Raw genomic sequence first — 14,538 nt, 5'->3', positions numbered from 1 at the left:
ACACATTTAAAACCTGCAGGACACCGGCCCTCGAGGTCTGGAGTTCGTCACCTGTGGTTTACAGCATCCTGCCATGCGATTGCATTTGTCTCTAACCATCAGGAACCCTCACGTTAACTTTTATCGAGTGGAAAAGTGTTAGTGTTCATCCTCCAGCTTCACTGTGTTTATGCTAACATAGCTGTGTCGCTAGCGATCACGTAGCACATCATTATATAGCAGCTAGCCCAACTTCAGTAACCCTACAAACGTCACTGCTGTTTAGTTTTCTGTCTTCATTTATGTTGGAAGTGACAGCAGAGCTGTACGTTTTAATTTTTTCAGAAATCTCTCAGTCAGAACATGCTATATCATGCTTAGGCACTAGCAAAACCAGTGAGCTACCTTCCGCTAACTTCCTGCTAACTTCCTGTTAACTTCTAAGTCCGTTAAATATAATAAATTCTGTTTTCATGGATGCCTGGATGTTAAACTTCATAGTTACACCTGGTAAAGCAGCAACACTGATTGTTTTATTAAAGATGAAAGAATTTAGACCGTTTTTAACTCTCAGTGATGTCGCAGTGTTCGTTTGACTTTGGGTCCTGAAGGACGGAGTTTAGGACCCAGTGTCATGGTCCTGGGCCATGTTGGCCCAGTGTTCTTAGTTTTCTTGTATGTTTGTATTTTGTTCCTTATTTAGGCCATGTTTTCTGAGTTGCCCTGTTGTGTTGTTCCCTAAGTGTTTTCCCTTCATGGCTTTTACCCCCTGTGTGCCCCTCTGTGTATCTGTGAGCCCTCGTCTCTCCTTATGTTTTATTCCATGTTTCCCCTGCCCATTATGTCCAAGTTCTCCCCGTGCTCTCTCTCTCCCCCCCCCCCCCCCCCCCCCCTGTGTGCCCTGTGTATTTATGAGCCCTTGTCTCCCTTTGTGGTTGTTTCATGTTTCCCCAGCCCGTTATGTCTGTGTTTTCCCCGTGCTCTCTCTCCTCCTGTCTGAACCTCTGTGCACTTCCTGTTTACTTTGTGACTCTCACGCCCGTACATGTCATGTTCAGTTCACCCCGCCCTGTCTCATTATGATTATCAGTGTCACCTGTGTTCCCCGTGTGTTCCCACTTTCCTCGTTAACCCTCTGTGTATTTCTGTCTGCGTCTCCCTCTGTTCGGCGTGACGTCGTCCCTCATGCTGTGTGTGGATCTCCCTGTGAGTTCTTAGTTTATGGTTTCCCAGTTTAGTCTAGATTGTATGTTTGTTCTACCAGCAAATAAAGCTGTGTTTTGAGTTCACCTCCCCGAGTCTGTGAGTCCTGCATTTTGGGTCCAACTCCTGCCTGCCGCACAGCGATTCATGACACCCAGATTACTCCCAGATTTACGAGCACCTTAGTCCGAAAAATATGGCAATAACGACGGCCGCTTGCATGTTCTACAAAAAAAATGGTGCTTTGTTGTGTATCTGACGGACAAACACCAAACCAGTTCCACACCACTGAAGCTGCACCATTTTTACAAACCAATTCTGGTTCATGTGTTTCACTCAACGATCCGCTTTCCCCCTTCTCATTCTCTGTCACCGCCAAGCTTTTTTGGCCATGTGGGTATGAAAACAAAGGCACTGCGCATGCGCACTTTACCCATATTCTATCGCGATATTTTATTTTTTTATCGTTGCCCAACATTAAACCAGTATTACCATGAACAGTATAATGTGGCACAGCCATAGGTGGGCTGGTAGGAAAGCTGTGGAGGGAGGAGAGAATGGGTTAGCCAGAGTCTAGAGTGAGATGTACACTTACAGAGAGAGTCGAAACCATCCTACCGGGCGATGTGGTGACAAGAAGCAGGTAGTAAGCGACGTAACAGGCGTGTCTTTTCCTCTGTAGAGCTAACACTCCTGCTGTTTTACTTCTGTACTCCTGTGCATACGTCAAGGATGTCACAATCACATTTTACAGCATCCATGTTATATTAGAGATACTTTAGTCCCAGCAAAGTAGTGTACTGTTGTTGTTTGCTCCATTGCAACAAAACATGCAATGATATTATACTGAATTGCACCAGTTTTTAGGACGTCTATCTTTTACTTTCTGTGGGTTTTTCACTGCTTCTCTGCGATCAGATGAATTGTGCACACTATTTGCTCTTCCACAGCTTTATTTTTTAGTCTTTGAATGTTCCCATCACTTCTGTGATGACAAAAGTCATGATTATGCCATAGTCAGTCTATTTATATAGACCAAAGGCTCATCAGCAGATCCAAACCGACAGAAAGGCCACGGTTTCCTAAGAATAGAGCACTTACATTCACATTGAAATGTCCTGTAACGTAGACGCCGTTATCATGGTTTTGTTAACCTTAAAGAACAAAACTATGTGCCTGTTTAAATATTTATGGTCTGTATATACATTAATAATATTTACCATTAAAGGCAGTTTACTTTATACCTAGATCATCGATCACAGTGCATCGATCGGCTTCCTGCTTTACTTCCTCATTGATGACTGAGATGCTGCAATTAGTCCTCCAAAATATTAAGCAGGGTGCACGCCATCCCATCAGTGTCCATACTCCTGACATAGAGTGAGATTTCCTGAAGCCTTGCTATTTATAGCTGCAGGAGGCAGCTTCTAGCTTCTCCCTGGAGGAAGCTGTCCTTGTTTTTGTCTTCATCAAAAAACCTTAAAATCTAAAAATACAGACACCAGGTTCTTTGTTGGGCTTCTCTTTGTGGTTTGCTGTGGCTTTGCATCTGCTCTGCATCCCTGACCATCAATGTCACCAACATGTGTTCAATGATCAGCCAGTTCACCTCTGAGGGACTTTGGTCTATTCAAACTGGCTGAGATGCTGTGACTTAAAAAGGTGGTTCAGACTTGAAAACCCTCCGATGGGCTGAATTATAAATCTAATAAGAATAAATAGCTACATTTACAACCTGCATGTTGTGTTTACTTGTGTTGTCTGTGTCTAATATGAACATTTTGTTGATGATCTGAAACATTAAAATGTAACATTTTTGGATTCATTCCTGTGGAGCTCAGGTCGGCACTCCCAGTCAGCGAGCCATGGCATGTATGTATGTGTATGTGGAGACATGTGTCTGTATGTACGCATGCATACATGTATTTATACATACATGTATGCATGTGCGTGTATGTTTGTATGGGTGTATCTGTATGTTTGCAGGTGCATGTATAACTTGTACATATCGTTCTTGTGTAAATGTAAATTTGTCTGTGATTGTGTAAATACTTCACACACATGGAGAAATGTCAAACAGCCTTTCATTGTTCTTGTAACAGTGACAATAAAAGCTATTCTATTCTATTCTATTCTATTCTATTGCTCTGTCATGCATTCTTGCATCTCTTGCCTGCAAGCACACTTTGCAGAGTGCACTCTGTAGTTTATTTTACATAATAGTTATTACAGTACTTGTATTTAAGTGTATTTCGGTTTATTTTTTTACATCTCATAGCACTGCAAACACTTATAAAGCATAAAGTTTACTGAGAACCGATTAGTAATTAGGGATGGGTACCGGTGTGACATAAACGGTAGTAACCAGACTGAAAGGCAGCGCACATTTCGGTGCTTTATTTCTGTGCTTTTTTTTTCCTGAGCTGTCATACACTTTAGATTCTAGCCAATCATTTTACGTTTCCGAGGATAGTAGGCGGGCCCAGGTACGTACGTTCTTTTAGAGCAGAGCTACAGATTAAAAATGCCCAAGGCGAAGCGGTCAAAGTCTGGCTGTACTTCACAGCAAAAGATGCAAACTCAGCAGCAACAAGTGCTTTAAGCTGATACTGTCAAAGGAGGTAACACCTCGAATCTGATGACACACCTGGCGACGCATAGCATTTTTTTTAAAAGCCGAGAAATGCGCCGTATTTGATAGCTTGCTGCGAGACCTCACACCGAGCACATCTACTGCGGGTGTGGTGCCTGTTATCGGACCCGGAGTTAGCAACATCCCCAAAAACCCGAAGAGGAGAGTCCTGGCCCCTAGCCCTGCCAGTGTAGCAGAAATGATGAGGATGATGATGCAGCAGCAGCAGCTCTTCTCTGCGTGAGTAGCTTAATGTTGTTCGTGTGTAATTTACGTTGAGTAGGCTAACCACGTTATTACATTAATGCATGTAAGGTGAACTAGCAAACATCATCATAGCTACATGCGGCTGTCTTCTTGTTTGATGGCAGATACTCCCTTCACCCTGGCCAAAAAGGCTAAAATGACCAAAGAAAAAGTGGGAAACAGTTAAACATGAGAGGTTTTTGGACAAAGTTTGTGTTTTTTCCATTGTTTAAGCACTGCTTCCAGCCAAGAGTGATACCATATATGCCCCATAGCTGCAGAAAAGGCTAACATTGTTATCTTTTTACAAAAAAACAGATGAACATGAGAGGTTTTTGGACAAAGTTTGTGTTTTTTCCATTGTTTAAGCACTGCTTCCAGCCAAGAGTGATACCATATATGCCCCATAGCTGCAGAAAAGGCTAACATTGTTATCTTTTTACAAAAAACAGCTGAACATGAGAGGTTTTTGGACAAAGTTTGTGTTTTTTCCATTGTTTAAGCACTGCTTCCAGCCAAGAGTGATACCATATATGCCCCATAGCTGCAGAAAAGGCTAACATTGTTATCTTTTTACAAAAAAACAGATGAACATGAGAGGTTTTTGGACCAATTTTGTGTTCTCCATTCGTTAAGCACCGGTTTGAGCACCGGTTTGAGCACCGTTTAAGCACCGGCACCGTTTCAAAAGTAACGGTTTGGCACCGGTATCGGATCAAACCTAAACGATACCCATCCCTATTAGTAATAAGAGCCTTCTTATAGTTGCACTAAACTGCACGATAAATCATAGAAGTAATTCAGACAGGGAGTTTTACAGTGGGGCAAAAAAGTATTTAGTCAGCCACCGATTGTGCAAGTTCCCCCACCTAAAATGATGACAGAGGTCAGTAATTTGCACCAGAGGTACACGTCAACTGTGAGAGTCAGAATGTGAAAAAAAAAATCCATGAATTCACATGGTAGGATTTGTAAAGAATTTATTCGTAAATCAGGGTGGAAAATAAGTATATATATATATATATATATATATATATATATATATATATATAAAATAAGTAACCTGCTCACTTTATTATTGTGTTTTTGAGCGTTTTCTTCTGCTAGTACCCCCTCACAGTCTCCACCTTCACCATACGTCACCTGCAAGGTCACTGTCTTCAAAGGTGAAGCCTGAAGTAGCCCCTCCCCCTCCAATATCTGATTTCACTGCAGCTTTTACGAGTCAGCCGTGCTATTTCTGATAGGCTCCCCTCTTCTCTCTGTGAGTGTCGCTCATAGAAAACTTGGACACATTAGCCGGTCATGTGAGCTGCTGCCTGTTAGTGCACACGCCGCTGCCGCCTCGCAGCAGCCTGGGATTCCTGATTTACTGCTAATTCACTGAGCAGAAGAACAGCGTTTAATGGGGCTCTTTCCTAAAAGTCGTGGCCTGTGTGAGCGATCGTGGCGTGTAGTGTATGTGTTGTTGGCAAGCCGTCACAAGGGGGCGCCCTTCAACAACTTACCTTTGATTTGTGACTCATGAGCAAGAAAAGCATAATGTCAGATTAAATGTAATTTATCTTCATAATAAAGGAAACACGGATGTTTCTCAGTGACTCGTGTTTGTTTTCAGTCAGTTTGAGACAAGAAGAAAAGAAATGAGCAGGAAGCAGAACACATCACTGTTTGCTCCTCCTTTTATATAATAGGACTAATACAGCAGTGTTACATATGTAAATGGCTCCAGCTGTCATAAACTAAGACTCAGGAAGTTCTCTGATTGAAATGCTGGCAGGTGATGGGTAACCCTCCCCAGCATGTTCCCAAGCGTTGCATACAAGCCACTGAAAAGTAGATGACGACAGGCTGACTGTCTGTGTGGAGAATCAGTAGGAATACGATGGATGAGCACATGAATCTGACATATTTGGAACAACCAGGTCTCGTGAATGACGTCATTTTTACTCCACGTGAAGAGAAAAACATGTAAACAGATCGTGAGCATCAGATCTGTTTATGCACTGCTTCAGTTTCCTGCTCGGCACAATCGTGGATCCAAAGATGTCAGCTGACGGCCCCGCCTGCCTTTGTTGTCTCTGCCCAGCCTTCCTGTCGTTATCCGTGTTTTTGCTCCCCATCCCCTCTGCCCTGTTGCCCTGACAACAGACAGACACCTAGGTTTCCTTGGCGACGGGGCAGTTTCCTGCTTGGACGCTGTGACTGTAGCACAGAGTGTAAGATGTGATTTCAAAGCCAAACCTGGGGATGTGTGTGCTTCACAGCACGCGGCTGTGAGCGGTCCAGCCTCACAGGACACGTCGAGCTTTGTCTGGGTTTGGATTTAAGGAGCTACAGGTTAGAGGAGCAGGGACAGAAATCGTCTGTCAGTGTCCCCGTGAAGCCATCGCTGATGTGATTACTGCTGTTTCACATCAAACACTGCAGTTTTCCAGCAGTGGAAAGAAGCTGCTTTTGCTGGCATCCTTATTGAAGTTTAAAGTTTACATATAAGTCATGCAGACCATCACTGATGCAGGTGTGTGGCTGTGATTATGACAGTTGGACGGTTTCTCCCCTTCTTAGTCCAGAGGACGTGGACACGTTGGACTGACAGCAGCACTGTTCCCTCTTGTCCTCGGTCAGTTTGTATGTTATGTTTACATACGGCTTCTTCTTCTTTGTTGTGGATGCAGGGTGAACTGACATCATGCAGTCTGATTAACATTTCCCATCAAAGACCAGAACTGTGCTTACCACAGATGAGAGCCGCTGCATGCTGAGCACATGTGGAAGAGGCTGCAGAGCATCGTGCTGCTGGAACCTCGTCAGCACGGCTGCTCTGGTGTTTCAGTGATGGTCTGGGGGACATCCCAACCACTCAGCACCCTCAGCGTCGCTCTAATAACAGCTACTTATTAATAACATTTGTGCACGAACCTGCCACATAACACCTGGATTCTTGGGGTGTCTCTGCACCTACACAGAATGGTTTCAGTGATGGATGGAAGAACCCTCAGACGATGCCTTGCGTTGGGTTCTGCGTCGACTGGACGCCTTGTGTCGGAGGTGAACCGTTTTGATTTAAAGGTTGATCGTAGCGCTCCCTCTGTGACTCCCAACATTAACTAGCTCACTCGTGAGCGAGAGAAGATCAGCTGTGATCCTGTCTGCTTCATGTCTGTCGTGCGTGCTCAGCACATATCGCAGGAACGTGAAATATTTTGTAGGTTGAGCACAACCAGTGTTCCCCAGTTTCATTACTGGGAGTTTGAAACCAGTGATTAGGCTGACCTGTACTGGCCTGATAAAGCACCGCTACTTGAAACACGTGTAAAAAGCTCGGTGTCTACATTGATGGTTCTTTTAAAGTGAAGAAGCAGGTGAGTGCAGTGTTCAGTCCTGCTTCTTTCAGTTAAGACAGCTGGCCAAGGTAAAGCCATACCTCCTAACGTCTTTGAGCGTCTTATTCACCTTTCCCTTACTTGCAGATGAGACTACTGCAATTCATTGTGTTATGGTCTAGATCAGGCCTCCATCCATCGTCTTCAGATGGTTCAAAATGCTGCTGCTCTCCTGCTAACTGGTACCAAACGGAGAGAGCATATAACCCCAGTTTTAGCTTCTCTACACTGGCTTCCTGTCTCCTACAGGATCCAATTTAAACTTCTACTTTTTGTTTTTAAGTCATTAATGCCCGAGCCCCTCCTTACCTGTCTGAGCCCCTCTCTGCCTATGCTCCAGGACAAACCACGAGGTCCAGCTCAAAACTAATGCTGTCCATCCCACGGACTGACCTCACATCCCGTGGTGATAGATCCGTCTCTGTGGCAGGTCCCAGACTCTGGAATAGTCTCCCCTTAAATATTAGATCTGCACAAACACTTGAGCAATTTAAATCTTTACTAAAGACACATTTCTATGCCCTGGCTTTTAACACACTATGACCCAAGCATTCTGGTCTTATTTGAATTAGTTTAGTTATTGTTTTAATTCTTTTACTGTCCTATTATTGTTTTTACTGTTATGATTGTGTTACATTGTTGCTTTTTAATACCATTTTTATATTGTTAAGCACTTTGTGCAGCATCGGCTGTTTGAAATGTGCTATAGAAATAAATTTGACCTTGAAACCAAACCTCCTTAGGAAGCGATTTTATTTCATTTATTTATTTAGGACCGTGCATGTTAATGAACATAAATGTAAAAAGAAAAATTACATGAATGTAAACATGCCAGATTATAGCCAAAGGCTAATTTCCATCTTTAATGAGGCCGTGTATTAAGTTTCACACAGCATGGGTGGAACAGCTACTAACCATCACTGCAAGCTCGACAGCAGGAGCCGTCTTCCTGTCGCAGTATACCCCAAACAGCTAATTATTGGACCGCAGGGAAATGGGACGGGTGTTGGTGCCATGAGGGAAAACCGTCGTTCTCCTCGCTCCTCCCTTTGCCTCCTGCTTGCTCCTGCCGACCCCGCTGGTCTCCGTTTTCCCCGACACTGATTAACCCCCCTCCTCTTCCCTAACAACGTTAGGCCCCTTTGATCTCCAGCACTTAAAACCAGCAGCTACCATTGTGCCATCCAAAACATCTCTGTGGTTGCTATGGTTATTCACTTAGATACAATTACTATAGCAACAGTGTTTCTGAGGGCTGGGGAGGAAGTGGCTCAGCAGGGATCCAGGTGGAGACACATGAAAGACACAGGCTGCATATAAACGGTGGATCGGTGAGGGCGGGCCCTCCTCGCCAGCCTCGCCATCGATACGATTTCTCTTTATGTAAATACGTGACACAGATATGTATGTTGAAGAAAGACAGAACATCCTTTCACACGATCCTCTGACACACTTGTCTCTACAATTGGATGTGAAACAGACTTGAAAGGAAAGAAGTCGTGTCAGGTATTAACAGATATATCAAACACATTATCTTCATATGCAGGGGTTAAGACTCTGTCATCAAACACCTTTACAGAGAAAAGTAGCCAAGTGTGTGAGACGATAGCTACAGTGAGTGACAGCTTAGCAAAAATCCTGAAAGTTGGACACTTAATGTCAGCTTTGTCAGCCACACTGCAGAGCTCACAGAAGGCCCACAGCTCTGATGACTCAGTGGATGGAATAAAGCCCTCTATGTGAACTGCACAGTAGGGCTGCCACGATTAGTCGACTAGTCACGATTATGTTGACTATTAAAATCGTCGACGACTAATTTAATAGTCGACGCATCGTTTGAAGCTTTGTAAGATCACAAAGGACGCAGGAATGAGTAGCAGGATTTAAGAGTGTAATAACGGACTGAAACAGAAGATGGCAGCACTGCATGTACAAAGGATGCCAGCTGCCGTTAAACCCCGAAGAAGAAGAAGAAGCTGTGTCCCAGAATTCATAGCGCAGCTGTCAACAATGGCGGCAGCTAGTTAGTTTTAACTTTACTCTTATTATTCTTTCTGGGTCACAAAATAAACGTTTAACATATTTTCAGGGAGAATGTAGCTGTGTAAACCTCAAATATCTGCTCAGTTTATCAGGACACCACATATTTTCAAAAGCGCTCCGACGTTTTCGGAGATGTCTGTTACCCACTAGCTCGTTAGCTAGGCGGGGGCAAGGCTAACTAGAGCCGTGAGAACACCGGACTCCCAGCAAATCGTTTTCAAACCCACCGCCGTCTTTCGCTACTCAGGTTAAACATATATATAAGTCACTTAGATAACTTACAAATGTTATTGTTTGGCTTTCTTTAGTATTTTATTTGTTCCTGAGTAAATCGGTTTGGCTGAGATTAAAGTTATAGTTTTTTGCACAGCTAAAACTGTCAAGCAGACAGCTGATTATCAGAAGTGTGAGACACTGGAGAATATACTCCGGTGTCCTGTTATATTTTAGAAAGTTATATTTTAGAAAGTTTATTAAACTTCACCGAAACAATCTGCAAATTTCATTAAAAATTAATAAACTACCATCTTGTCTTTATTTTTAGTTAGCACAAACACTTAAAGCTGTAAGCTAATGATAGTTATATAAGACCAGATGCTGCTGGTGCAATAAGCTGTACGTCCAATGGATGATGATCTGATTAGTCGACTATCAAAATAATCGTTTGTGGCAGCCCTACTGCACAGTGGTGTCATCATCACGTGTCCTTCATCTTCTCTGGGATGGATCAATAGATGGCTGATCCAGCCCCGTGTCATGAGGCAGCGCTGCCTGGTTGGCAGAATCTGACCCCAGATCAGCTATATACCATGTACAGTGTTCAATCAACCTTTCACTGGGCATGTGTATAAGGTCACAGCTGTCAGTGTGCTGGATATTTGCAGTGTTTTCAAATGTATTCCACTACAGACTACAGATTACATGCCCCAAAATGTATTCTGTAACGTTACTCAATGAGAGTAATGTATTCTGAATACTTTGGATTACTTAATATATTATCATGCTGTTTACAACTACATGAATGTACTGTTGCTGTGATTTATTACTGAAGGTCAGCGGCTCCGAACCGTAGTAAAGGGACCTCTGGCTAACACGTCGGGTTCGTGTCGGCTCGTAGCCGAAAACGAGCTTTACTTTGTTGTCTGGGTCGACTTTGCTAGCAGAGACAGAGAGGCGTTGAAAGGCTGCTCCAACAGAACTTATTGTCAAAGGAGCAGAACAGAGTCAAACCTTCTGTTCTTAGAACTGAAGAAGCTTCTCGGATGAGAGGTGAAACGTCTTCAAGCAACTTAAAGAAGTCCAGACGCTTTTCTTTGCAAGCTCCTCAGACTACGATGACCTGGATGACTGAGAACCTTCACAGACAACAGAACTTATTGTTTTCGGAGGAAAACAGGAACACGGTGTACGGTCGAGTCTTAACAGCTTACAGCTGGGCTCGTCAGGCTCTCTTCTTGCAGTGGTTATTATTATATTTACATGCTTCCAGCTCCCGTTTCTGCTCGGTGACAGCTCGTGCTTTTCCTTTCTCTCCCTCCCTCGCTCACAGACACATCACGGGTACAGCAGTCCATCCTCCCTGCAGCACGGACTACACTGCCCATGATGCTACATTCTGCCTGTTAGCTTAGCACAACAACAACAACAACAAGGCCTCTCTCACCCAGGAAACACGCAGCGTGTCACCCTGTAACCATGGCAACCACAACGCTGCCGCCTGGAACAACAGAACATGTCAAACAAACCCAAACAGTCCTGACCCGCCACAATATGAAACAGGAAAGTACCGCCGTGTAATCCATTTATTTCAACAAAGTAACTGTATTCTAAATACCACCTGTTTAAACAGTAACTGTAACAGAATACAGTTACTCGTACATGTATTCTGTTACAGTACAAATATCCCCAACACTGGATATTTGTCATATCATTAAACTCACTACTCGTACTCATAAATATGGTCCGTGCACAAAGCAGCGTCGTCTCTTTCTAACCATCCCTGCTCCAACAAACACGAGGTTGTTTCCATCGCTGCTGCTGTTCCATGTTGTTCAGCTCTTATTGTTACTGTAAGTCTCGTAGTTCTTATTTGTGTGAGGCTTTGCTCCTGCCCGTCACTCTGCTGCTGGAGCACCGGGATTTCCCCAATCAGGACAATAACGGATGTTTCTGTTCGTTTCTGGTCTATACATGTTTTATATCAGAGCATCTCCCAGAATCTGAACTGATCAAAAAGTGCCGACATGTCCGGAGGGATTTTGGCCCACTCCTCTTTACAGCTGCTTCCACAGATTTAGTAAAGGAGGCTCTGGAGGCTGGCTAGCCCACTTCTTCTTCAGCCCCTGCTTTGTTTGCACCCATCCACGGCCACCACTGTGTGTTTGACTGTGGGGATGTTGGTGTGTCACACTCAGCATTTCTCAGCCTTCAGCCAATCATCCAGACGGTCAAACCTCAGACGGGCTTGTACATGCTAAACCGCGTGGGTGCTGCAGTAGTTCAATCCTGTACCAGTGTTACCAGTATGTGGTGACTGTCATCCACCTGCCTTCTCACCATTAACCAGCTCCTCCTGTGTGAGTTTGGGCCCATCCAGCACCTTTCCTATGATCATCCTCCGCCCATGAGGCTGACTGATCACATCATGGTCAGAACTGCTGCACCCACAGTCACCGAGCTTCATGCTGACGCCCTTTGCATCTATATGCTGAGAGTCCCACAGCCAGTCTGTGGGATCCAGGGTTGTAGAGGATCACACACTTCATTCAGGGACATGCAGATCTGTTCATAACTGATATGTTTTTTGTTCGATGTTTCTAAACTCAGGTAAAAATCAGAGACTGTTCATTTCTCTGTAAGTGAGCAAACTTATAAATTCAGCAGGGAGGATAATTGTTTCCCCGTCGTAGTTCAGTGTAGCTAGTCTCTTAACCCCCAACCAACCCGCTGCACCTCCTCCCTCCCCTCCCTCTCATAAAATATTGAGAGAGCCTGGCACTAGGCCAGACGCCCCCCTCCCTCTCTGCCAGGCAGACTGACGGAGCACGTGGCTGTGGGAGGGGCACGAAGGGCGGCTCGGCTGAGGAGATACAGTAACCATGAACATATTCGTTCTCTAAATGAACGCCACGAGTTGTTCCCACATCGAGCTGCTCTACTCTGAACTCATTCACACGAGCACTTTCTGCTCGAGTGCTTCCTCTGTTCACAGCCACACTCACGGATGCGCTGGAGAACAGCTCGGGTAAGAAGTGTGAACAACATGCTGGCATTTCATTCTACCTGCAGTGGTCAAATCAAGGCAGTGGTCAAATCTAGCTTCTTTCAGCTCAGGCAGCTGCAAAAACAAAGCCAATTCTTTCACGGCAGCACTTTGAGACAGTGATCCAGGCCTTTGTCAGCACTCGGCTGCATTACTGTGATGACCTTCATGTTGGGGTCAGCGCATCATATATTAGTCAAAATGCTGCAGCTCGTCTTTTAACTGGCACTCGAAAGTTTGAGCACATTTCCCCTGTTTTAGCTTCACGTCACTGGCTGCCCATTTCTTTTAGGATTCATTTTAAAATTCTTTTATTTACTTTTAAAGCTCTCCATGGCCTCGCCCCATCTCATCTCTCTGAGCTGCGACAGCCTCATACAGGCCAGCTGATCAGCTGCTCCTGCATGTACCCAGGACTGGGCGTAAACTTAGAGGAGATCCTGCTTTTGCTGTAGCAGCTGCAAACTGTGGAGCGAGCTTCCTTTGGAGATCAGACAGGCCTCTTCTTTACCTGTTTTTAAGTCTTGAAAACCCGCCTCTTTACCCTGAGCTTTGACACCACGTGAGATGTTGGTTTTTATTTCAGTTGTTTTTAGGTGATTCGATGCTGTTTTATCTTGTTTTGTTTTCATTTGATGTTTTATGTGTTTTATTTATTTATTTTGCTGTTTTCTGTTGTTCTATTGTTTTAACTTATTTTCCGTGCAGCACTTTGTTCCTGTGCTGGCTATTTTAAAGTGCTTTATAAATAAGATTGGATTGGATTGGACTGCCACCAACAGCTCTGTAACACACTGTGCACACAATGCTATCATTGTCTTTTCTTTTTAGCTGCTTTTACATTTTAGTTGCTGACTTCTGATAAACTGAATAAAACAGGAGAACACACAACCTGGAAATCTTCAACCACACACAAAATACATACGTTTCCCTGGTAAAGTACACAACCTCTGCAGTACCGCTGAGTTTTCTACAAGCGCACAAAGCTGCTACCAGCTCTGCTGCTGTGACCTGTGTTACCTGTGTTAGGCTCTTACATCCATACGATGGTTGAAGGACCGGCCGTGTCCCGTCTTCCTTCTGTGCATAATCGTGGCCCCTGCTGGAAGCTGACCCCGTTCTCCCACAGTGTTGCTGAAATGGTGAAACTGGAGCACGAATCGATCTGGGAGCTTTGATGAGAGATCAGCTGAAGTTTGACTGCAGCCTGATTCACTTTAGGACAACCAGTTTGCTTTTAATGTTTTTCTGCCTGATTCATTCTGATACACAAACACAGGCTGAACGGTGTCTGTGCTCCCACATCCTCAGTGTCCGTCTCAGCACCTCTGCATCCTTCACTCACTTCTTAGCATGCAGGACGTGTGTGTGTGTGTGTGTGTGTGTGTGTGTGTGTGGGTCTGTGTGGGTCCGTGAAATCATCCTGATTTCTTTAGCTCATGAACACCGTGTGGGGTCAGTGTTAACAACATGGTGCAGAAAGGAAACACAAGCGTGGAGTCGGTGGGATTGTGCAAACGGTGGCTCGTGCATCAATCAGCTCCAGCTGTGATGCATCTCTTTGATTAGTGGGAGCAGCAAACTCCATCCAGACAGCTTCCTTTGTTTTTTTCACTTGACTAATCAATCAGCGCACAGCTCCGTTTAGCACACACGCCATCTTTAACGACGGCGTGGAGTCTGTGCCCTGTTCCTCCCACACACGAGTGTTCGTTCATGTTCGGCCTTGTGTCTGAGCGTTTCCTCTCGGTGTGTCTGTAACGAGGAAGCCACGGGCAGGTCGCACA

At 44.5% G+C, this 14,538-nt stretch overlaps 1 long non-coding RNA gene across 1 annotated transcript in view; it reads left to right on the top strand.

Moving 5' to 3' along the window:
* Positions 1 to 14,538, top strand: part of LOC145424914 (uncharacterized) — a 37,135-nt gene that overhangs the window by 16,827 nt on the left and 5,770 nt on the right. The gene's annotated exons all lie outside the window — the stretch shown is intronic.

The sequence above is a fragment of the Astatotilapia calliptera genome, chromosome 3 (genome assembly GCF_964374335.1).
Source record: "Astatotilapia calliptera chromosome 3, fAstCal68.1, whole genome shotgun sequence".
Lineage (NCBI taxonomy): Eukaryota > Metazoa > Chordata > Actinopteri > Cichliformes > Cichlidae > Astatotilapia > Astatotilapia calliptera.
The sequence above is the reverse complement of the archived record's forward strand: the minus strand, read 5'-3'. Positions and strand labels throughout refer to the sequence as shown.